At 43.5% G+C, this 23,661-nt stretch overlaps 1 protein-coding gene and 1 long non-coding RNA gene across 2 annotated transcripts in view; both read left to right on the top strand.

Moving 5' to 3' along the window:
- The window catches only part of LOC123968296, a 22,786-nt gene extending 7,919 nt beyond the window's left edge, over positions 1–14,867 (top strand). The window contains exon 4 of the long non-coding RNA XR_006824435.1: positions 14,050–14,867. This is a non-coding gene — a long non-coding RNA (uncharacterized LOC123968296). The remainder of the gene's footprint in view (positions 1–14,049) is intronic.
- Positions 14,868–19,667: 4,800 nt separating this feature from the next.
- Positions 19,668–23,661, top strand: part of eva1ba (eva-1 homolog Ba (C. elegans)) — a 16,779-nt gene continuing 12,785 nt past the window's right edge. The window contains exon 1 of the mRNA XM_046045296.1: positions 19,668–19,941. The gene's annotated coding sequence lies outside the window, so the exon portion shown is untranslated. The remainder of the gene's footprint in view (positions 19,942–23,661) is intronic.

Below are 23,661 nucleotides of genomic sequence, written 5' to 3'. Positions count from 1 at the left end.
GTGGGGGGGGGGGGGGGGGGGGGGGGGGGGTCCAGAAAACTGCGTTTGCCTCACGCAGTGCAACACCTCTCCTTCGCATAGAGCTGATCAGGTTGTTGATTGTGGCCTGTGGAATGTTGGTACACTCCTCTTCAATGGCTGTGTGAAGTTGCAGTCAGGTTGAGACCCTGATGAGGACGACGAGCATGCAGATGAGCTTCCCTGAGATAGTTCCTGACAGTTTGTGCAGAAATTCTTTGGTTATGCAAACTGATTGTTCCTCAAAACTTGCAACATCTGTGGCATTGTGCTGTGTGATGGAACTGCACATTTTCGAGTGGCCTTTTATTGTGGCCAGCCTAAGGCACACCTGTGCAATACCCATGCTGTCTGATCAGCATCTTGATATGCCACACCTGTGAGGTGGATGGATTATCTCGGCAAAGGAGAAGTGCTCACTAACACAGAGTTTGAGAGATTTAGATTTGAGAGAAATAGGCCTTTTGTGTACATAGAGAAAGTCTTAGATCTTTGAGCTCAGTTCATGATGAATAGGGGCAAAAACAAAAGTCTTGCATTTATAATTTTGTTCATTGTATATAAAGCACTTTGAATTGCTTGTTGTTGAAAGGTAGTATATAAATAAACTTGCTATTGGTAAAAAAACTGGAAGGCAGCAATGAAACAGAAACTGATGTGTCTGAATTCTCTCCATACAGTGATAATGAAACTTGGATCTTCCATCTGTGGAAATGCTTTGCACCAAAGCCCAGATTACATTTTTGCTGCAGTATTCTTGTTGTAAATGATCCCCTGTACTGTAAAATGTGCTTTAAGAGGGCCTGACTGTTATTTATTAGGCTCCCAGTGATCCCGCTCCTCCATTGTATATACACTTGCCACGTCAGCGGCAAGTTAAGTTGCCTTTCTTCCAAACACCTGGACCATCAGGAGTAGCAGCAGGGATTCAGACCAGGAGAGATTAACATCCAGGGAGATTGGTGAAGGTTCAGTTACAGAGAGAGGAGAAACAGAATAACTCAAAAGGCAGATGTTAACTAGCAACATCTCAAACCTCCTACTGATGAATCATTGCTGTATTGGTGTACAAATATAGGCTTAAATATTTGCACAATAATATAGCATTTTATCATCTCAGTCAGCATGTTTATATTCACAAAGCAAATGGTGTGCTGGCAAATTAGTAGAATTTTTTTTTCAACTTTGACAAGGTGTCAGCTGTGTTTATGCACCAATGTATGTACTAAAACTGGTATAGCAGCCTGTGGTTTAGAGTTCAAGGCTTCAAGCTGTGTTTATTGTTCCCACCACACACTTGCATGCATCATCATCTCTCTCTCACACGCGCACACGCGCACACGCACACACACACACTCTCTGCCTAAACCCATTGCTTCCAGTGAATACTTTGTGAGCCTGTAATAGTTTATTTTCTCCACTCATATGTCCTGGGGTGAACTCAGCAGACGAGCTCTCCAGATTGCACGACTGGCCTTGCTGAAGCTCCAGGCTAAACATTACCCCCTATACTGTACTGTCCAAACGAGCCATTGATTCTATTTCTGGATGCTGAAAATGACTTGACAATGAGTCAATGAGCTAAGAATGCTGCAAATACGCATGGGTGTTGACCAAGAACACTCCTTCGATTTCAAGTTTGTGCAGCTAAAAAGGCTATACACATACTGTTTTAAATGAAAGGTCTTTAAAAAAAAAAAACTAATACTAAAAACTGGCACACACCGGCTTCATCCTCAAGTTACAGCTAATGCTGCTGCTCATGGGGTTGGTTCCAGGAGAAGTTTGGTCTGAAAGCAAGTGGAATAGACTGCGTGCTGTGAGAAACCTGGGGGGGGTTTCAAGCAGTCTCGCTTGCTTTGTAGTTGGACGCCACAGCTGCAGCACTGGAATTTCATTCTCTCAGAGGAGATGTTTACATTTCAACCAATGAAGCAAAAAATTTGACATTCTTGGATTAAGTTTGGACATTAAACATTAAACATATAGACAATGCAACAAATAGATAACATTTCAAGTCTTGCCAGCTTATTTCTATCTGCAAACATCCGGAAGACACAACAACACTTACCATACTTAAAGAACCAGTCAAATGAGCAGCTTTTGCATGTTTCTCAGATTGCAGGTCACTCGTTTCATAAGTAATAAGCATCGCACGATGCTGTGGCTGCATAAACTCTGGGGGCTTGAACAGGAAACTGATTTATGAAGTCTTGCCCGTTTGTTTTCTTCCAAGCATGCAGCCTCAATGTAAACACCCTGACACGGCATAAGCTGATTACAAGTGAAGCAGATGGTTTCCACTCCAAGGGAGTCACATTTGTGCATTCCCCTGTCATGGGAGGGCTGAAAAATGCAATGCAGAACACACGCATGCACATGCAGTGCATTCATAAGTGTGTAAGCACACACAAGTTTATGCACACAAATCCCAAACACACTTTCATACAGGCTGACATGTTTGTGTGTTGCACAGGCAGGGTTCGCTTACTACACTCCCTGAACTCTCAGGTGTTGATGTATTCATGGCCCTGAGGGTAGTCTCTATCATAAAATAATGGCTGTGATAAGCATTCAGCAGAGATTGTCAGGGTGAATTTTTTGGCTGTTGGTGCAGTGCTGCATCTGCAGAAATTTGAATCCCTAGAGTTTTAACCTGAAGAAATTGTGGATTTCATTAATCACAGAGGTTCAAATTTGAGACTTGAAGATGAGTCTCTATATTGGATATCCCCATAAATATATCTCTGACTCTGAACTTTTGCTACACACATGCTACCAGGATTGAATGGAACAAATGGTTCATGAACTCAGTAGCTCTAGATTTTAAATGACGTTAATATATTCTCGGCTGAGCCTGAAGGATGCGATAGCTTACAGTAAGAGGGTGCTTTGATATGGGTTGACTGTGCACAAAAAGATGAGATTTGTCCTGTACATGTCAGCTCTTGCTCCAGCTCCTCACTGGGAGGAGTAAATCATTAAGTACTAGCTGCTAACTTAAAAGGTGTGAATGCATGCACAGAAGATCAGATGCTGACAGATGAAAATGTTTTGAGAGCTCCTTCACTCTGACATGCAGCCAATGGCTTGCAACCAAACAAATGTCCTGCTGTTCTTTAATATCTGTTTGAAGAAAGGAAGGTCACACTTATGTGCAGGCTGGAGGCCTCTAAGAACAGAGCATGGAAGGACATGTGCTTCCCAAAACCCTCGGGTCTTAAAAAACAGAAATTGTGACAAAACTTGTTCTGGCACAATTACAAGCTGCTCATTCACTTTTTGACACCATTCTACTCCACCGACTGTGCGATGGTGTCAAAGTGCTTGTTTTCCAATGAAAAGCAGCTCAGCTTGTTATCACAAGTGTCAGTGTGTGTTGACTATAACTGCAGGGGTTTGTTCCGGTATTGAGGTAAATGACCAGCAGGCCACAGTCCAGATGGATGCCTCTAACTCGAAACTGTTGATTTGGTCAACCATGAGTCAACACTTCCCTGCAGAGGGGGGCAGCAGGATGGAGGGACAGAGGAAAAGAAGCGCAATGGTGTTGAACGATTACATGGGGCTTAAGCTTCTGGGGTGGTGGCAAACAGGAATCAGACGCCCGAGTGATTCAGAGGCCAAAAAGTCAGCGGTGTGTACCAACTGATGTGGGTGTGGACCACTGTGATTATTATGTTGTTGGTGGGTGTCTGCAGGATTGCAATATTAGCGCGCATGAGTGCATAGGATCAGACTTGAAACTGTTTTACTTGTGCAAAAATGAACATTTCTGAAAATCAAGCCTAACTAGCAACTCTTGAGAGGATTATGCTGCAGGAATGATTTGAGAAGCTTGAAGAAGTTTGAACGTGTGCTTTTGCTGTGATTCTTGGTCCTCACTTGGATTCATTGTCACAGTCGTGGCCTTTAAACATGCACAAAAATTAAGGTTTGCAGAGGCACCACTTCATCCGCCTTTCACATCAGCTCTCTCTCTCTCTCTCATGTCTTGTTGGGTCCTGTCCTCAGAATGTGCTGTCAAGTAAGCACTCTGACTTTCAGCAGTGTTAACTTTCAACCTGGCTCAGCTGCGAAGTCCCCATCAGCAGCTGTGTGTGCAACCGTGTTATTATCTCGATTACACTCCTTCAGGCCCCACCTTAATGAGAGGGAGGAGAAAAAAAGACAGCATCTAATGGCTCTGGTCTGCATCACTGGACACATCCTGTACATACACACATTTAGGCACACATAAATATATATGTAAATGGTACTTGCATAAACTGAGATGTACTATAGCCATGTCTAGGGTTTACAGCTCTGAAAAACTCTCCACTCGCAAATTCAGATGCATAAACACACCCACAAACACACACTCAAATGTGTCTTAAGAGCATTTTACCCATCTTTGTTTTTCAAAGCATGTTTGTGCACTGTAAAGCCTGCTGCGTGTGGTATCTTATTCATTGTAGCCCAGTCAATGTTAGACCTTCACTGTGGGAAAAGCATGAATTGAATCAGATTGTTTGTTGACATATTATTAATGTCAGTTTCTATGTCATTATGTGCAGACTTTTGAGAGTGATGTATTCCTGAGGCTGAGGCTGTACAATTGCTTGTGGTTAACGACAAAAAAAGCCAGCTTACCCCACATTTCTGCGTTATGTTTCACTTCAACTTGTTCTCAACAGTCCTAAACACCAGTGTGGGCTTGTATTTTTAGTTCTTGAATGTGGGATAGTTCAAGCTCAATTCTAAAAAGTCTATATGTCATTGTGTGTGTGTGTATACAGTGCATACAAGGATAGGAGTGGCTGTTTTTCTAAAGGGGATGACTGTGAAGCTGGGCATACTTTGGGAAACTTGTGGTTTCAGGATGTATATTATGGAGGCTCGGGCTCACAGGGAAAGGGGCTGTGTGAATTTATTTGGCACCTGATTGGCAGGGTGAGCCCCAGGAGGGTGTCTATTGGCCAAAGGGAGATTCAGGGTGGATATTGTCAGTTTCCATGTTCAGACCTTTTAAAATCTCACTGTCATCATTTTTCCTTCTGTGATAGCTTGCTTCAAAATGAACTGATTGACCTGTCTGTGTAAAGAAGAAAACAATGACATCCCTCTGTTTATTCAAGAAAAAGAATCAGTCATTAGGAATCTGTGCCGTTAGCTCTGCATCATCATGAGACCTTCACAGCTAAAAAGACTTTTGCCAGAATCAATTGATAACACACTTACATGATTGTAGGCCAAAGCTTTGAGGAGGGTCATTGCACTTCAACAAATGACTCTTTAATTGTGAAGCCAAACAACTTTTTTCGTTTTGTTTTTCAGAGAATTTGTTAACTGGGAGGCACTGCTCTTTCAATGGGCCCCATAAAATACAAAATCGTTTGATGATCATTTTATATTAAGTACATTATATTATAATATATGTTAAGTTCCAGCATGAAAATCTGGATGACAGCACAAGATCTGACATGGCACACAATTGGCAACCTAAGTACTGTGAACTCACAAAGATATCTTTCTATGAATCCTATTCTGTCTGTGGTAAATACAAATATGACAATTGGTTTCTGTTTACCATCCTTTGACCTACAACTATCCTTTAAAATGAGTAAAAGTAGGCTATAAAATCAAATTAAAAGCTACAGAAGCTTTATACTATATGACATCATATTATACTATGGGACTATATGATACTATAGTGTAGCAGTGACTGGCTTCATGTTGCAAATATTTACTGCTAATTTGGCCGTGCAAATAAATGGGAATTGAACTGTAAGTTTTGTTTTATCTACCTGATGAAGTACTGTAACCAAGCAGACTGTCACTGTCACCATTACTAAACCAACAGGTAAATAATGCTGTTAACAAATTTTAATTTAAAGTGGTTTAAAGATGTTTATAGAATGTACAGTATGGGGTTATTTGCAGACTTAAGTTGCAAACTGTGAGCTACACTCCATTAAAAAAGATCATAAAGACAAAAGTTATAAATGGATAAGAAAACAATTTTATTGGTGCAACATTCAGTTGCAACATTTTGATTAGCTGCTTTATTGGTACAAATGTTTAGCAGATGTGTTAACACCTCATTTATACTAAATTGGTGAAAGATGTGTAGGGCGGTCCAATGCAATAGACGATTCATAAAGGATTTGTGAAACATTTAAGTATTATTTGCTAACATTAACAAATCATACCCATATTCATAAAGACACAAGATGCTTGTCAACTGTTCTGACTATTTTTATTCTTTTCTTTTTTTAAAAGTGTTACCAGTCTCCTTGTCTGTTGTGGACCAGAAACAGTAAAGCATTCAAAACATGCTGCAATTGCAGTCTTGTACACTGGCCTGAATTGTTTGTGTTGATTGGTACCTCTGAAAAGACCTGCAGAACCTACACAGCAGTTTGGAGCTTCCACTTTCAACACTTTCAACATGTGTGGTATTCAGCAGTGTTCTGTCGACTGGACATCAGTGGGAACAGGAGGGTGAGGGGCTTGTACTAAGTGAAGATGCAATGTTTTGTGTAAAGCTAAAGCTATAGTAGATTCAGATGTCTCTGATTTTCCATGTGGGAGAGTTGGGGCCATTTTCACCTCCTAATCTGAGAATTCAAGTCAACAATGTCAACATATTGTTAATGTTTTACTTAGAAGATCAATTTGCATCTCTTTGCGAACTGACATTACATGAAGTTATTTAATTTAAGACACAAGATGTCAAAGGCCGGCAGAGAAATCTGAACTCTTGTCCATTTGTCTTTTTGTCCCTGTTTTTCTTGCTTGGCCAGTTGTTTGACCCCTAGATTTGTCATTGTGTTTCTACTTTTCTTAAGAATCCATCCATCAAAGTGTTTGGAAAGTTTTGTAATGTTGGAGGCCAGGTCAAGGCTGGTGGCAGGGTTACGTATGGTAGGTTGGGGCCAAAGACATTGAATATTCTGAATGTGTCATTTTGACAGTCAACAGCTGCTCTGTCTTTTCTTCTGTATCACAATGTCTCTATGCAATTTCTGTATTGCTGTGTGTGTGTGTGTGTGTGTGTGTGTGCAGGAGAGACGAGCAAACTGGCTCCAGCTTGTTCTGGGACTGATGCCTTTATCAAACCATAATCACTACTCTTGCTGTTTTTAGTGTCAGCCTCAAATTTGATACTTTGTAAGTGTTAGTGGCCGTGGTTATGCCCCATAATATTCTCTGCTGTTCTGTAAAAACAGCTGTAAACTTCAACACATGCTGGCTTAAATTTTTCCTCCCCTGGCAGCTCAACTTTTCAGTTCAGTGACGTCTGATACAGCTAGAAGTTAGAGAAGTGATTGAGGTAGCTAGAGAAGTATTTACCCCTAGTAATTTTCTAAGCCTTGATAAGGAGGACATTTGTCGGCCTGGATGACCACTACACAAAACACAACTTACTTTTTGACATATTGGTCGAATGTTTTATATTTGTGCTAATTTATATTTATGACTAAGTAAGTTTAAGTTTGTGAATAAGTATAACTAATGGAAATTAAACAACTCCTGTGTTTTCGCTCTCCATCTGAAAACGGAAACTAGTGTTCTATTTCATTCTTCCTGACCGCCAGAGGCAGTGCTTAACACTGGATGTTACCTGTCTCGCGCACGTGCAAGTCTTTAATATCAACAAAGTCACCTGTGACCTGGGATGATGCGGAGCGTAGCTTATATAAGCCCACGTCATCAGGAAAAATGTCCCTTGATTCTTCTCGCAGATCCGCGAATGCAGGTTGAATTGAAGGAAGGAAGAGAGAATAGCCATCATATGCTGCACTCCTAAACCTGCTGTTAGATTGGTGTTTTCGCCAGCAATCAGCACGGGTTGAGGACAAGCTAACACTTGTCTCTCCAGCTTTGGAGTTAGGCCGGCGAGGTAAGTCTTTCCTTAGTTAAAAAATAAGTTGTTGTTTTTGAGTGAGGAGCCTGTTTTCAGGTCTCCTTGACTCTTTTGTTACTGATTGTTTTATGCTTAGCAATAATTCTTAGTTGATTGTAGGCTCTCTGTCGAGTGTTTTCGCTCCTTAAAGCATGTCAAGTAAACTTTAATTTATCCTTTGGTAAAGAGCGTTGGCTCCCCGGTAAACTTAACAGCTACATATATGGGTGAAGGAGAGTTATTTAATTTGAGTTAAAATAAAAGACAGACTCTCTCTGATCTGTTACTCTAAGTGATTTCGCTTATGGGTACAGTTTACTTTTATTGTTAAAAGGAGGAGTTATTTTCATTTGTCTTCAATAACAAGGCAAGGACGTAGGAGCTCACTTTGATCTGTTATTTTGGGTGTTTTCGCTCCTAGATAACAGTTATTGTTGTGAAAAAAATATATATAAAAGCTGCATAAAAATGCAGGGTCCCACCATGTTAGGGACACATGTTTGTAGCTCCTGCATGGCTCCACTGCTGGCTGCAGATGGCCATGATGAATGCCCCACGTGCCTCGGTGTTACTCACTTGAGAGAGGGGCTGTCTGACAAATGCATGAATGCATGAATTGCAGTTTTATGCCACGGGAACTGAAGCTAGTTGGCTAGCGGAAATGGAAGGACTGCAACTTGAAGGCTCACAGGTGCGGTGTAGACATAGTCGCCCCGGACTTTCAGGTGACCATCCTAGAAAGAAAGCCAAGAATGTGGATGGTTTGGCAGCCAAGGTAGACACACTAGCCTCAGAATTCGCTGAGATTAGGCGGTGGTCCTTAACTTTCAGCCAGAAAGGGGGGCTGCAACCAGTGTGGACTGCCCAGCCGGGAGCCCCACCCCTCAAGGATGGGTTGACAATACCCTGTCGACGAGGGCTTCCTTCAGCCAGTTCTGCTAGGATAGACCTGGGCAGGGAGAAGTGGAGGCTTCCACCCGTGCTTCTGACACCGGTTCCCAGCAGACGGGGAGCGGGTTCAGAGCAGGCTCAGAGGCTGCCCATGCCACAATTAAGCCAGTGGTCCATATGGCACTGGCACGCTTGGACTTGGATGAAGCACCAACTGCAGGCACCAAAGCTAGTGCGTTCTTTAGGCATCTCCCACCTGAGGCGGGGTTTTTGTGCACCTTCCAAGAGCTCCACAAATGCTGGCCAGACCCCAAGGCTTTTTCTAACCACACAACTGACGGCAGAGCCTTGGCTGCCATGCAGAATGCCAGCAGTTACGGGTTGGGCCAGATGCAAGCTGTGGAGCCAGTTATCGCGTCCCTCATTGTGTCACCCACTGAAGTGTTGAGACCAGATGCTTGCCGTCATAGGCCGTAGTGTCGCATTACGGATGACTTTCTGGTGAGAGGTTATGATACAGCGGTGCACATGGGCTGTATTGGAAACTCTTTTTCCGACCTGATGTTAGCTCTGTCCCAGTCTCTGCAATCCTCTGGCGTGGATGCTTCTGTCCAGAGCCTCAGTGATGCAGCTTTGCAGGCGTTTGCCCTTATGACTAGAGAGGTTGGTAGGCTAATGGCAACACATACCTTGGCTCGTCGCCAGGTCTGGCTGGCCCAATCCCTGCTTTTGGAGCTAGGCAGGAGGGCACTCTCCCTGTAGTACCAGGTGAGCTGTTCAGGCCGGCAGCGCAGCAGGCTTTGGAGCGGGGAATCCAGGCTAACCAAACTAGGCAGCAGTTTGCTAGCCTTCAGGGGCCTACACCCCTGCTGAGACAGCTGCCTTCACAGGGTTATGTTAACAGTCGCCCTCGGATGCCAGCTCATCCCAGTGGCTACCCACAGGCTTCACAATCCTTCGAGCGGTCAGATCACCGCTGTCAGGCACCAACACGGTTTGCGCCTCAAACGCCGGCCCCCAGTTTTCAGTGGGATCAGGCTGACCACCGTCACCAATTCCACGAAGTCTCAGGCACTGAGACAAGAAATATCAACCCTCCTGGAAAAGGAGGCCATCAACAGAATAGATCTTCAGACACAGCAAGGTGGGTTTATTTCACGTCCCGAAAGCAATCCATCACAGGCAGTATCTGCGCTTTGCATTCGAAGGCGTGGCCTATCAGTTCAAGGTGCTCCCATTCGGGCTTTCCCTAGCCCCAAGGGTCTTCACAAGGTGCATGAGGGCAGCACTGGCCCCAGTGCAAGCCAGTGGTATGCAGATCTTCCCATATTTGGACTACTGGCTTATTTGTGCTCCAAGCCAGGAACAGGTGGAGCAGGACACTGCCTCCCTTCTATGTCATGTGACAAGGTTGGGCCTTACCATCAATTACACCAAAAGTTGTCTGATACCCAGCCAAAGGGTGGTGTTCATTGGATTAACCCTGGACTCCTGTCACATGCTGACATGCCTTCCCGACTCCACGGCGGGTAGGGACCATACTCCAGCTTCTCCGTCATTTCCAGAAGGACAGGAGGTTGAGCTACAGCCTTTTTCTCAGGTTGATGGGCATATTGACGTCTATTGTCTCATCAGTGGTGCCTGCTTGGCCTCCTGTATTTACAAACCTTCCAAATTTGGATCAATGGCCTCCATTTAGATCCGCAGTTACACAGATCCAAGACAGTCAGGGTGTCCACCGGATGCCTACTAGTGTTACGGCCATGGAGAGATGGGGCATATCTGTCCAAGGGCATCTCACTGGGTTTGATCCCAGCCGGTTACCACTACCTCCCGACGCGTCGCCCACAGGGTGGGGGGCAGTGTGGCAGCACAGGGCAGTGAGTGGCCTCTGGACAAGCCAGGAAAGGATGTGCTCGAGCTCCATGCTATCAGTTTGGCGCTGTACGAGTTCCTGCCGTATTTGAGAGGCAGACATGTTCTTGTTCAATCCGACAACACATCTGCTGTCTACCATGTAAATCGGCAAGGGGTCCCAGGTCGGCCAAGTCGCTGCAGGTGGCAGGGCGACTCCTGGTGTGGGCTTTCCCCCGCTTGGCCAGCCTCAAGGCCATGTACTTGCCGGGGCCACAGAACGTGGTGGCAGACTACCTCTCCCACCAGACGCCTCCTGCTGGGGAGTGGAGACTCCACCCAGGGGTGGTAGAGGAATGTGGGTCAAATATAGCACAGCAGAAGTGGACCTGTTTGCTTCAGAGTCCATAACCCACTGCTCGCTTTGGTTTTCACTCGGGGGGGAAACGAGTCCGTTGGGACAGGATGCCCTGGCACACCCGTGGCCAGATCGTCTCCTCTATGTCTTTCCGCCATTCCCACTGATAACGGTTACGTTGCACAGGGTGCAGCAGAGCAACCACAGGCTCCTGTTGGTGGCCCCGAACTGGCCAGGGAACCTCTGGTTTCCAGTGATGCACAAGCTTTTAGACGGGGTCCCATGATGCTTTCCCAGGAGACAAGACCTGTTGTCACAGCTGGGGGGCCACATCTGGCTCCCGAGCCCAGAACGCCTGCAGCTATGGGTGTGGCCCTTGAGGGGCCTGACCCGCTCCTCGAGTCATGTGACCAGGCTCTAATCCAAACCATTAGGGACTCCAGAGCACCTTCCACCAGGGCACTTTATGCCAACAGGTGGAAGATTTTTTCAGAGTGGTGTAGAGCTCATAAAGTAGCTCCTGAAAAGTCCTCTGTGCCGATAATACTGCGTTTTTTGCAGTCTTTGCTAGAGAAGAAGCTCTCCGCTTCAACCCTTAGGGTCTATGTGGCTGCAATTTCTGCCAGTCATATTAGAGTGGATAACCAGACGGTGGGGTCTCACACTCTGGTGACCCGATTCCTTAAAGGAGCCCAGCGACGGAACCCCCCACAAGCTATCATGGTCCACTGTTGGGACCTGCCTTTGGTACTGGAATCCCTTCGTCTCCCTCCTTTTGAGCCTCTGGAGCAGTCAGAACTAAAGTGGTTGTAAAGGTTGCGTTTTTTCTGGCATTGGCATCAGCGAAGCGAGTGAGTGAGCTTCATGCCTTGTCAGTGAGTGAAGCATGCATGCGCTGGAACTCTGATGGCACAGGAGTGGCACTTTGGCCTAACCCATCATTCCTCCCTAAGAGGCTGGCTCCAGCCCACTTTAATCATGTCATTCGGCTATCAGCCTATGACTCCTCATGCCCCCGGGTTCCTGAAGCCAATTCAGCAGAACTGCATTACAAGCAGGCGACTGCTGGCTTTCGCCACTCTGATAGCCTGTTTGTCTACTATGGGGGCTGTAGGAAAGGGCACGCCCTGTCCAAACAAAGGCTTTCCAGGTGGGTTGTTGAGGTTATCGAGGAAGCGTAGCTGTCAGAGGGACAACCTTTGCCTCTTAACATTCGGGGCCACTCTACCAGGAGTGTCTCCACTTCATGGGCAGTGCTGCGGGGGGTGCCTCTGAGTGAGATTTGCACTGCAGCCACCTGGGCTACACCATGCACCTTTGCCCGTTTTTATAGGGTCAATGTCGCTGCCTCCCATGCAGTAGCAGCAGCTGTCTTGCGGGAACCCTCCGACCGTTCCCGGTAAAGTGGGATTCCTCGTGACGACTTTGGTAGTAGTCATCCAGTGTTAAGCACTGCCTCTGGTGGTCAGGAAGAATGAAATAGAACGAGAGTTACGTATGTACCTACGGCAAAATGAATTCTGGATGACCGCTAGAGTTTTCTGTCACTCAGAATCTTGGCGAGAAGATTTTGTAGGGACATTTTTCCTGATGACGTGGGCTTATATAAGCTACGCCTCGCATCATCCCAGGTCACAGGTGACTTTGTTGAAATTAAATACTCGACCTGCGCGTGTGCGAGACGGATAACATCCAGTGTTAAGCACTGCCTCTGGTGGTCATCCAGAATTCATAGAACCGTAGTTACATACGTAACTCTCGTTTCAGAAACAAAATGTCACCTACTGAGTTTCAGAAATTTCATGAAGGAAGCCATAAACAGAGTGCAACATTGTTCATGCTTATTTTGGGGTATATACTGCATCTTTTACAGTTCTCTGTAAAAGAAAACCCATCATTATGCCTCATGTGTAAACAGAAGGGGATTTTGAATTTGGTGTTGCTAGGAGTGGTACAGTTGGCAGAAGTAGTCAGAGGTGGAAATAATTATTCATTATCTCAGACAGCAGCTGACCGTTTTTCTCTCCCTCTCTTTCTGAGAAAGTCAGACTGTGAAAAGTGAATTAATATGACTGGCTGTTAAGGTCCCAAACAACAGGATTATTATCTGAGCTTGTAGAGGAATCCACTCCAGGGTTTTACCATTATATCCTCTATATCTAACATATCATATCTTTTGGGGGAAATTGTTCAGTCACATAGTTTCCACATAAATACTTGCATGAACACAAAGAGCCATTCTTAAATATGCAAAGGAGACGGATTTGAAAGAGACATTTCAGTTGTGGCCTCCTGCACGGCCTTTGTAATGTTGTTCAGATGTGCATCAGCAATAGAAACATTGTTTAAGTAGAACTCCAGTCCTCTTTTGAATCAACATATGTGCTCATGTAACATTGCATTTATGTTTCACTACATTTAATAAGACCTCAGACCAAAAACAGCCCTGTGAGCAATGCAAGGGACTTTGTTGGTTGGGGCATGTACCGGCAAGTGATGAAGGACGATCATGGAAGTCCAGTTTGAGTAACAGATTTTGCGTTAGAAGGCTTGTCAGAAGTCAAAATACTGTAAAATGTTTTTTAAAACTCACAGAAAGGAATGTACAACTCTGGAAAGATATCATGACAGGAAACTGTTTGATCTTTTGTCATGACAATTGCAATATAAACTGTTATAGTAGGTGCCATAACTGCAGTCTTTCCTGTTGTTTCCAGTGTTTTTTCTCTTCTATGGTGTCTCTTGTCTTTCTCCCTGTCTATCTCTTTGTGTGTGTTGTGAGCATGGTGCTCCTCTCATTCTCTCTCTTGACTACCTGAGTACCTGATCCCCTGCACACTGGGCTGATTACTTACCCACCTGCCACTCATCAGCTCATCAGCCCAGCATATCAGCCCTGGTTATTGATTAACTCTTCACGAGAATGTTGTTTGAGGCAGCTTGGTATCAGTGCGCTCGGCTGGTTAGTGCCGTGTGTACTTTTTAGTTTATTCTGTCAGTGTTTTTGCCCAAGACTAACACCTGTTTTTCTATGTCTCAGGATCATTGCCTGAACTCCTGTCATCCTGCCTGCACCTCGTGCTCTTGCCTTGCCTGCCTACTACTCACCCCACACTCGTCGCTCAACTCAGCACAGCCACCTTCGTTCACCCCTTACCCTCCACCATCGCCAGCTGGAATCATCATTTTATCATCCTATGTTATATAATACTGTTTCTTCAGTGAGCAGGAACCTCTGGGTCTGAAAAGTGAAGCCAATGAAGAAGTGCCCAGCACTCTTTCTAATGGCAGGAAGGGGGTTACACCACGGGTGGAGAAAAGATGTGTTGGATGCATTCGACTTCATGCAGTGATTCACAGAGCTGTGAGATGCATGCTGGACTTAACATTAGGCAGGCTGGTTGGAAATTATTTCCAACTTCCACCGGTGCTGTGAAACGTCACCATGTCACTTGACATTAGGGAGCAGGGCAGGTTAATGAATCTAGCGACCGCAGTTGCTTTGTGTGTGTAAGTGGGAACCATGTTTTGCTTGATCTTACAGGATTTGCCCAGTGTTCTAATGTCACACACTCTACGGGAAGTTGAATGTGTTTTTTTGTTTGGTTTTTTTTTTTTTATTCCCCACATGCACAGTGCCGGCGGCTCACGTTTGACTGTCACGTCAGCCACAGTCAAATGTACCTCATACAGAAGCATATGAGAAAATAACCCTACTCCTAACTTGATTTATTACCTCAGTAAATACTTTCCTAATGAGTTTAAAGTCTTAGGTCTCTCTTCTTCATACAATAGCACAGATATTAATTTTGTAAATCATGGTCCCTTTTAGAGGAAAATAAACGATAACGCAGGGTATGTTTAAGGGTGTGGTTATTGTGTGATTGACAAGTGGCTACCATGGGTAGCGTATCCCTCCCCAGCTCCATCCTCTCATCATAATATGGCCTGGCCACTTCTAGTTCCAAAAATCCAAGATGGCAACAGTATTTTTGCCAATGGAAGCTTCAAAACGGTACTCCACAATCCAATAGGTGACATCACAATGGCTACGTCCACTTCTTTTTTACAGTCTGTTTCTCATCCTACCTCTCTTGAGTCTGTGTTCTGCATTTGTGTTCCCTCGTGTTTAGTAACACAAACAGTAGAAATATGGCGTTCTGTTACAAAGTAATCTACCAGGAATGTGCACAGGCACATGTGAACAAGAAAATAATAATGCAGCACAAGAACAGAAGACTGCAGACTAGAGAAATTATTCATCTTCATATGCACAGCAATTGACTCTCATGACAATGAAAGACACTGTCTCCCATTTTGTAAGGAATGTTCATAATTTTAAAGAAATTAAACTTCACTGTTAATAGCACCTAACTTGACACCAAGATCATCATGATAAGCTGAGCAGGAAGAATTTGAGAGGTTCAGCTAAAGTGCTTGGATCCTCATGGCTTTGGGCAACTCCCTGTCATGAACTGAGGTGAAAAAGAGAGAGGAGGTAGGGAGGAGGGGAAACTATATAAGGCAGGGAGAGCCACGATGAGTTGCCACAGTGTCGATGTGTTTATGTAACTTAGCTTCTTCGTAACTTTTGCAATTCCTCTGTTCCTCTTCCAATCATTTTAATCTCTGTCAACTCATCTGTGTTAAGTGATAGAGTGGGGTGGGGGCGAGGGTAAACACTAGGCCTTATCTTAGCCATCGCGGTGGTTGTACCACTGCCTGCTCTGTGGATGGACTGCCTCTGTGAAACCCTGGACAATTTCCTGTCCAAGGTTTCCCGCCTAATACCAAACAGACCTCTCCTTTCTATTCAGCACACTGCATGGGTATGCTGGAAGTGTATAAATTTTGAAAAAGTCATAGCGAATAAAGTAAATCTTTTCATAAAGTTCATACATAGTGAAACTTGACCCGCACATGGTTGAACATGCAAGTTTTAAAAATGTATTTGTTGTAATGCACCATCCTTATTTGACCTCATTTATGGGTGTTTAAACTGCTCCACAATGAATATATTATTATATAGGAGCAATGGTTTGTGGTTATGAGACAGCAGTCAATACAAATGCATCAGAATAAACGTATTGTCCTGTTTGCAACCAAGCTAACAAACTTAAGCAAGCATTTTAACTTGGAAAGCTTTTTTACAGAAGCCCTAAGCCATCCACTAAATTTTTTTCTTTTACTCCATTTTCCTGTGATATTGGGATAATTATCTCAAGATCTCAAGATAACAAATGTTGTTTTCCTGTGATAACGAGATCATTTTCTCGTGAATTACAAAATACTAATTTAACACAGGGGTCGGCAGGAGCGTCTCTTTATGATAATTAGGATTTATTGTTTATGCATGCAGAGGGAATGGAAAATCACGGCAGGAAGGAGATCAGACGTATGATCACAAAACAAGCCCAGTGCACAGGAGCTCCCTGCTCTGGGATCCCTTCTGTTCCATAAAGAAGCTGCTGGCAGATGCCTCCAATATGCTTTTTTATGGGGGGCACTAAGGCCAAAGACAGAGACATGTGTTTTCATGCACTGGAAAGAGGGTGTGGAGAGTACCTGAAGGTAAAGGCCTAGACGACATCCATCTACAGGTTGCCAAGGAAGTTTTAATGAGCAGTTTTTGAATTCCAAAGTATTTATATCTTGACAGGCTTGATGATAACCTACATTAGAAAAAGTAGATGTTTCCCCTCCTCTCTCATTTGCTGTCACTCATTTGATCTGTTTTTCAATGTTACTTTTCCACGAACATTGCCACTTGACATATGTTCTTAGCAACATGTGTTTGCAATTTGATATCTCAGTATGTTTTTGATTTAAGAAAGAACAATGCTAATTCTCTCAGGGCGCCCTCCTAGGATATTAATCTCTGTTCAGTGTACAGATGAGTCATCTATGGATGTTTTATTCCCTCAGGTTGTACAAGGAAGCAAAGCTTTAATTATTATTTTCCATGTCAATTATCACATTATTGGCTTTCTTGAGTAAAAACATCAATGCTTTCCTCTAAATGGATCTCATTGTGTTCGCACTTTGACAATGTTCTCTACGGCACAAACAAGTGTTTCTTTCTTGATTTTCTTTGCTTTGTGATCTGCCCTGCCAAACTCAGCCTTACATTAGAGGTTTCCATGAACCGTTCATTCACACAGCCTCGCTAGTGTTCAGATCACCAACAAAGACTTCGCGTGGCAATCTTTGGAAAATGAGTGGGTGAGGCAACTCGCTCATGAAACACAAATATTAATTTAAGTTAAAGACAGTAGTTAGCTTTGTTCCTATGAAACCAGTTTGGAGTGTATTGCCTTGCTTCACCCTGGCAGCAAGCTTTGTGAACGAGTGCTATCTTGTTCAATTCCCACCTCTGTCTCCACACAAACATACACACACACACACACATACACCCCCTTCACTGCTAGTTTCATCCTTTCCCACCTGCAGACAGACCCTCCCAGTCATCAGCCACATATCCCTCCCTGTTTCCGCCTCCTAACAGCTTATCATGATATACTGTGTATTTACATTGAACACTTCACTGGCATGCTCAGGTTTGTATGAAAAGGTCCAGGAAAAGTCTGCCTTGAAGGCCATAGGTGCCCTGTAATTAGACCGCTCTCATTTCTCTTTAAGACTCATTTTCACCTCCTCACTTGTATTGAATTTCTTCTTCTTTTCTTCCTTCCTCTGTCTCTCTCCATTCTCTTACCCCTAACTTATCCGCCCTTCTCAGACCAACACAGTGCTGGACTATAAATCAGCTCCAGGACAGGTGGACATCTGCCAGCCATGAGGAGACCCAGGCAGGAATGTGATCACTGATGCAGCTCAGTGAAACCTTTAAATCCTGGCACTAAAGGGACTCAGCTTTTCCCAAAACCCCTGCACCAGCCCCAACGCCTCCTCTTCATTAATTGAGTTGACATGGAGGGATATTGGAGAAACGTTCTCCGTCTTCCTTTTTGCTTTGTTTGCTTACATCATTTTTTTTTTGATGAGGGCATAAGAAAATGCAGAAATTTGAGAAAGAGGCAATGGGAGGATGTTTGATTTGGAGTGATGAACCTGAAAGCCCAATGGGTGCAATATGCAATGCAATTTCAACTGAAGTGGAGCCTCTGCATATGCAGGCTGCTCAGGTTAGCGGGCGAGTTAATGAGTGAAATATGTGGGCTAGAGACCAAGTTGTTCTTTCAAGCCCCAGCAGGGTGTAGCACAATAACAACTCTGCTCTAACATTGACCCTTTGGAAGAATAAAATGAGCTCTTTATTTCACTGCTCTTAGGTTTTCTTCCCTATTTTGCCATGAATAGTTGGGGTAACGCTAATGAAAAATGTCACTGTACCCTCTCGAGCGTATGGCTTTAATAAAATCTGGTCAAGACGGAGAGTCCACTGCAATAGTATACAGCTCTTGCAGTTGAAGAAGTGTTGGTAGTAAAGCTGTTTGCAAATTATGACTAGCAGGAGTTCAGTGTGTGCTGTGAAGTCAGATGTACGTGACATATCAAACGTTATTGTCAGTGTTCGTCAGTTGTGTGGTCGATCAATGACGCTATCTACCAGAATGTTTTTTTTTTCATGTAGGTCGCAGCTGTTAGCAATTAGTATGTCAACTCCTTCAGCATGGGAGTTGACATATTATTGTGATTACATGTTTACCATGTTTTGTGTGAGGCTGCTTTCAGCAAAACCATATAGCCTTCTCATTACAGCTGCAAATTGCAGTTCTGGGAGGTACGTGACTCCAGTAATAAATTGCAAATGCTCATAACGTTTCTGAATTAACATTCAAAATGCAAAGAGACATAAAACATAGGAGATTCTTCATCGCATTGTAAGCATCATGGCAGCATAAGACCACTATTGGGGCATATGGCAGTGCATCTTCAACTTCAGATATTCTGGGGAAGCTTTCTGTCAGCACTAGTTTATATTGGCATGAACACTCTTGGAGACTTGATGTTGAATATCTAGTGTATAGTCTCATGAATATCACCAGGAGGATAAATATGTTTCCTTACTTTAAAGGATTCTCATTCTGTTTCACTCGTACCCAAGAGAACCAGCAATGTACTATACTTCTGAATGTAGCCTATGAATTATAAAAAGTCCTTGTTAATCAAATATTTTTACACTTTGGCATATACGTTTATTTTTTTTCATGCCAAGACTTACTCTTACTTACTAGATCAATAAGACTGGAAATAATCTTTTGCTAAGCTAGCCTAACCAGCTGCTGTCTAGCTTCATATTTAGCAAACTGACATAAGACTGGTATAGATGTTCTCATCTAACTCTCCGCAAGAAAGTGAATAAGTCTATTTCCAAAAATGATGAATTATTAGTTTATTAAACATGAGCTACACAATGTTGTTTCTGTGTTGTTGTTGTTTTCATGTCACACTGGACTGTGCATGGAAAAAACACAAGCTTATTTGCCTAGAGTTGCTTTCTCCCTGTTTCCGTAACAACAAAGGGAAGGCCCCCCACACACCCACACCACACACAACCACTGCTTTTCTCCCTCCCCTCTTCTCCGAGCTTGCCCTTTTTAGGCTGTTCCTCTTTTTTCCCCATCTGAAAAGAGGGATAGTATGACAGCCTTTCCTGCTTCTTGTGGATTGGAGCCGGGAGAGAGAAAACTCTGTTACTCACTCCGTCTCCAACTTTGAGAGGAAGTTACCACCTCTTCCCCAGACTCTGCACACACTCACGCACACACACGCTCAGGCAGACACACACGCTCTTCAGGACTTGACCACAGCAGCAACAGGGAATCAACAGAAATAGTCAGGGCTGCTTGTAATGCTTTGTTTTTTTCAAAATTTGGAGGGAAAGAAGGCTGAAAGTGAGGCAGTTTGGTTTAAGCTTTCTGTGTGGACTGAAGCATTTTAGAGGAACATTTCTTGTCATCACAGACTGGTAAGTTTGACCATTTATTTCTGTTTATGTACAGTACCATAGAAACCCCAGTGAACCACAGCATTTTTGTAGTCTACTATTAGTCTACTATTAGTGCTATAGTATGTAGCATTTTTTAATGCTTTGCATCTGAACTGAAACATTCATTTGGCTGGCTTATTTAGAGGATAGTGTGTTTGGGATAACTTCCATGTGCTAGGAAGTTTTATATCTGGTTTCCATCACAGCAGCTCTTGTAAGTTTTTACTTCACATGAAATATGAGTTCCTTTTGTGATTGTTAAAATTTATTAAGCTGTGGTTAAATTGGACAAAGTGAATGAGATTTCATAACAGCAGAGTAAACACCTTGATAAAGTTATTTTACGCACGATGTTGACTTTACATTAATAACCTCATATCTTATTACAGTATACCACTATGTTTTCTCATTATCAGTCCTGGACCAAGCTAAATATCAACATCCACCCAAGCAGCATCATTGTGAAGTCCTTCTAAATGTGTGTGTTTTCAGCATGTATTTGATGAACCACTGACAAAGAGGAGCTGATGTAGCACTGATGCACGCAGGACAGGAGAGCTTTCCTGTGCAGCTGCACATTATTGGCTAGCCTTGTAGTGATAAATTAGTTGTCACCTTGCTTCAACCAAAGCAAACATCCTGTCGCTTTTTGTATTTTTTTGTGAGGCCAGATAGAGCAGACATCATATCATCAGAGACAACTGAGGTGAGAGATGTCACAGGATCTCAAAATGAGACAAAGTATACACATGGTGCATATGGCTCTGTTTCTTTTCAGCTGTTACTCTTTATTTTAAATTGAGCTCCTAAAAATGTTCATGCAGAACAGCAGTTGACCATATGCTTTAGCTCCCATAGCCCTGTCTGTCCAGCACCTCTTATCAGGGAGAAAGGTGAGGGAGGTGGGAGGTGATGGGTGGAGGCTGGACAGGGTTGGGCTGTTCTCAGGGGTCTCCTTTAATTTACACTATCTGAGTGGGCTGGCAGCACTTTTTAGCTGTGCCTCCTCCAGTCAATCAGATAACCTTCTATAGAAGTGTGAATGCTTAGTTAAGTAACCCCTTCAAGGCTGGCTGGGAAGAGTTGACTTCTGTATGACCTCTCTGAGCTACTCATGCCAGCAGATTTTCCTTTTCCATAACCCCACTGACTCACTTATCAGTTGACCTGTCTTATCTTTCCTGAGGATGGTTGTTAACTTACTCTATTTACCCAGAAGTCAGAGGTCAGCTTCTGATTTAAACTGCTTGTCCAAAGTCCAAGTGTACCAATCTGTTTGCAGGGGGAGATACAGAAACTTTCAGCCCATACAAAGCTGAGATAAGTCAAGAGAAAAGAACCCCAGGTAGAAAGCTTTACATGATCACAAGAAACACAACCCCTTACACAAGAAGGGGTAAAATGTGTTTGTAATTGTTGTTTTTAATGGTTCTCACAATACTGATGAATAAGAAATGTATCCTTAAAACTAGCATGTGATGGTGCCATATCATAGAAACCCCAGAGCAACTCAATAGACAATGAATTTTGCTGATTATCTTTCAAATGAACTTTCATCTATAGCAGTGTTGTCTTTTCTTAAACAAAAAAAATGCATTGTTAACACAAATTAGTCCCAGTGGGTGTTCTCCCAGTCACATGTTTAGAGCAGCTCCTTTAATTTTAGTTTCTCATTTAGTGTATGGCTTAAGGAGAGTGCTATTATATTAAACTAATAATTATCTTGGCCTGTTGTAGACCACAGTAATGACAGCAAGGTAATTTGCAATGAAAGTGTCAGTTCAGCGATTTTGGTCTTAATGTATATACATACAGTATAATGAGTCTCTTATGGTCCAGTAATACTTGGACATGCAGAAAATACAGCATCAAGAGTTCACTGTTGGTTGATTAGGTTTCTGTATTGCAGCCATTGTGCAGAAAGCTAGCTCAGCAGGGAATGTCAAACTGAGTAAATGGAAAAGCTTCAACATACATAAATTTAAAAGTTATGATTTCATGATGCAGCCCTGCAATTACTCCTTTTATTTTTTTAATTCTTCAAGGCTAGCTGAACACATTTTACTTTAGCTTGACCGTTTGCAAAATTGTATCCCACCAGTGGCTCACTTACACACCCTAGCTGTCTATCTGTACTTTGGTGGTTAAATGATGACATGGAGCCATTAATGTCACCCAGATCAGCTGATCATCAGCTGATCATCACTGATCTCATTCCTTTAACAGAGTGGTTCATTCAAACACTTAAGCAGACACACATATACAAAAAGTGGCACACAGAAACCGAAACACACACAAAAAAAGCACTTGAACTTAAACAGAAGTGGTTGGTGGCTGTTTATTTTATTTAAAGAGGTGGTATTATGCTCATTTTCAGGTTCAAAATCTTAATTAGGGGTTGTACCAGAACAGGTTTACATGGTTTAATTTTCAAAAAACGCCATATTTTTCTCATACTGCACATTGCTGCAGCTCCTCTTTTCACCCTGTGTGTTGTACACTCCGCTCTTGAGCTACAGAGTGATGCATCTTACTTGTACAAAATCTTTGTTGGGAGTTGCACATGCGCAGTTCCCATGTAAGGACTACTAGCCAATCAGAAGCAGAGAAGGGCGGGTCGTAACAAACAAGGTAGTGTGATCCAAATCAAAGCCGCTTCAGACTGCGACCGTAACCTAGCAGATGAGATAAGTTATTACCAGTCCACGACCACACAGCATTGTGCATCATTGTTCTACATCTTACCATTAGGACTAAACGTTGAACTGTTGCCGGTGTTTTGACGATCTGTGCTGCCTTGCCGAAAAATGCTACCATAGCGCAAATCGATAGACTCGATTCTACTCGGCCCTGCTCCGTTTTCCATTGCAGATACAACCCAGAGATAGTACGTAGCTTGTCATAGCGACGCCACACACAACTGCTGCGACGTAATGTTCAATGAGACACACACACACCAGCTCTTAAAATATATCTACGGTTAAAATGTTTCAATATTACTCAGAATGTAAAGACAGATAAGCGGTATGAAAACCTTCCAGCTGTGTTTTCCTCTGCCGTTGTTGCTGCAGTGGTCTGTGTGACGGGGGGAGCAGAGGGCTCTGTGAGCGGGCGGCTGGCCGGCCTCATACGCTCCTCCCGCGGGTTGGCACAGGCATCCTCAACTCCGAAAATATTCAAGCACATTTTTGTTCTGCCATCACTTCTCTTAAAACTGTCAATATTCGAAATCTACACAGCTGATTTCTCACCTCAAAACTTCTCAGAAGTGGATTTAGTGATGAAATTCCATACAGAAACTGTAAAACTTCCTGTTGCTGGCCTCTGTCTGGCGCATGCAATGATGATGCAGTAAATATTCTCTCTTACCAATCAGCAGTCTGTCATGTTTTCACGTTACATTTTAGTATCCCTCAGCTCACTTGGAACCTCGACGGAGGTGAGGTGATACAAAAAAAAGTACCCGGAAGCAGGTACAGGTACAACATTCCTACAATGGAAACCCAAACAAAGGCGAGTCGAGCCAAAGGGCCTCCGCTCAGACAAGCTTGGTTTGAGGGCGTGCCTGACCCCGCTAGCCGCTTGGCAAGCATTATAACACGTTTTCATTGTGACGTCACAAGTAAAGGAAGTGAAGGGCTGGACTACAAACGAGCTGTTTTCAAGAGGTTCAGAGCAGTGCTTTCTGTGGGAGATGGG

Source organism: Micropterus dolomieu, linkage group LG03 (genome assembly GCF_021292245.1).
Source record: "Micropterus dolomieu isolate WLL.071019.BEF.003 ecotype Adirondacks linkage group LG03, ASM2129224v1, whole genome shotgun sequence".
NCBI classification, from domain to species: Eukaryota; Metazoa; Chordata; class Actinopteri; order Centrarchiformes; family Centrarchidae; genus Micropterus; species Micropterus dolomieu.
The sequence above is the reverse complement of the archived record's forward strand: the minus strand, read 5'-3'. Positions and strand labels throughout refer to the sequence as shown.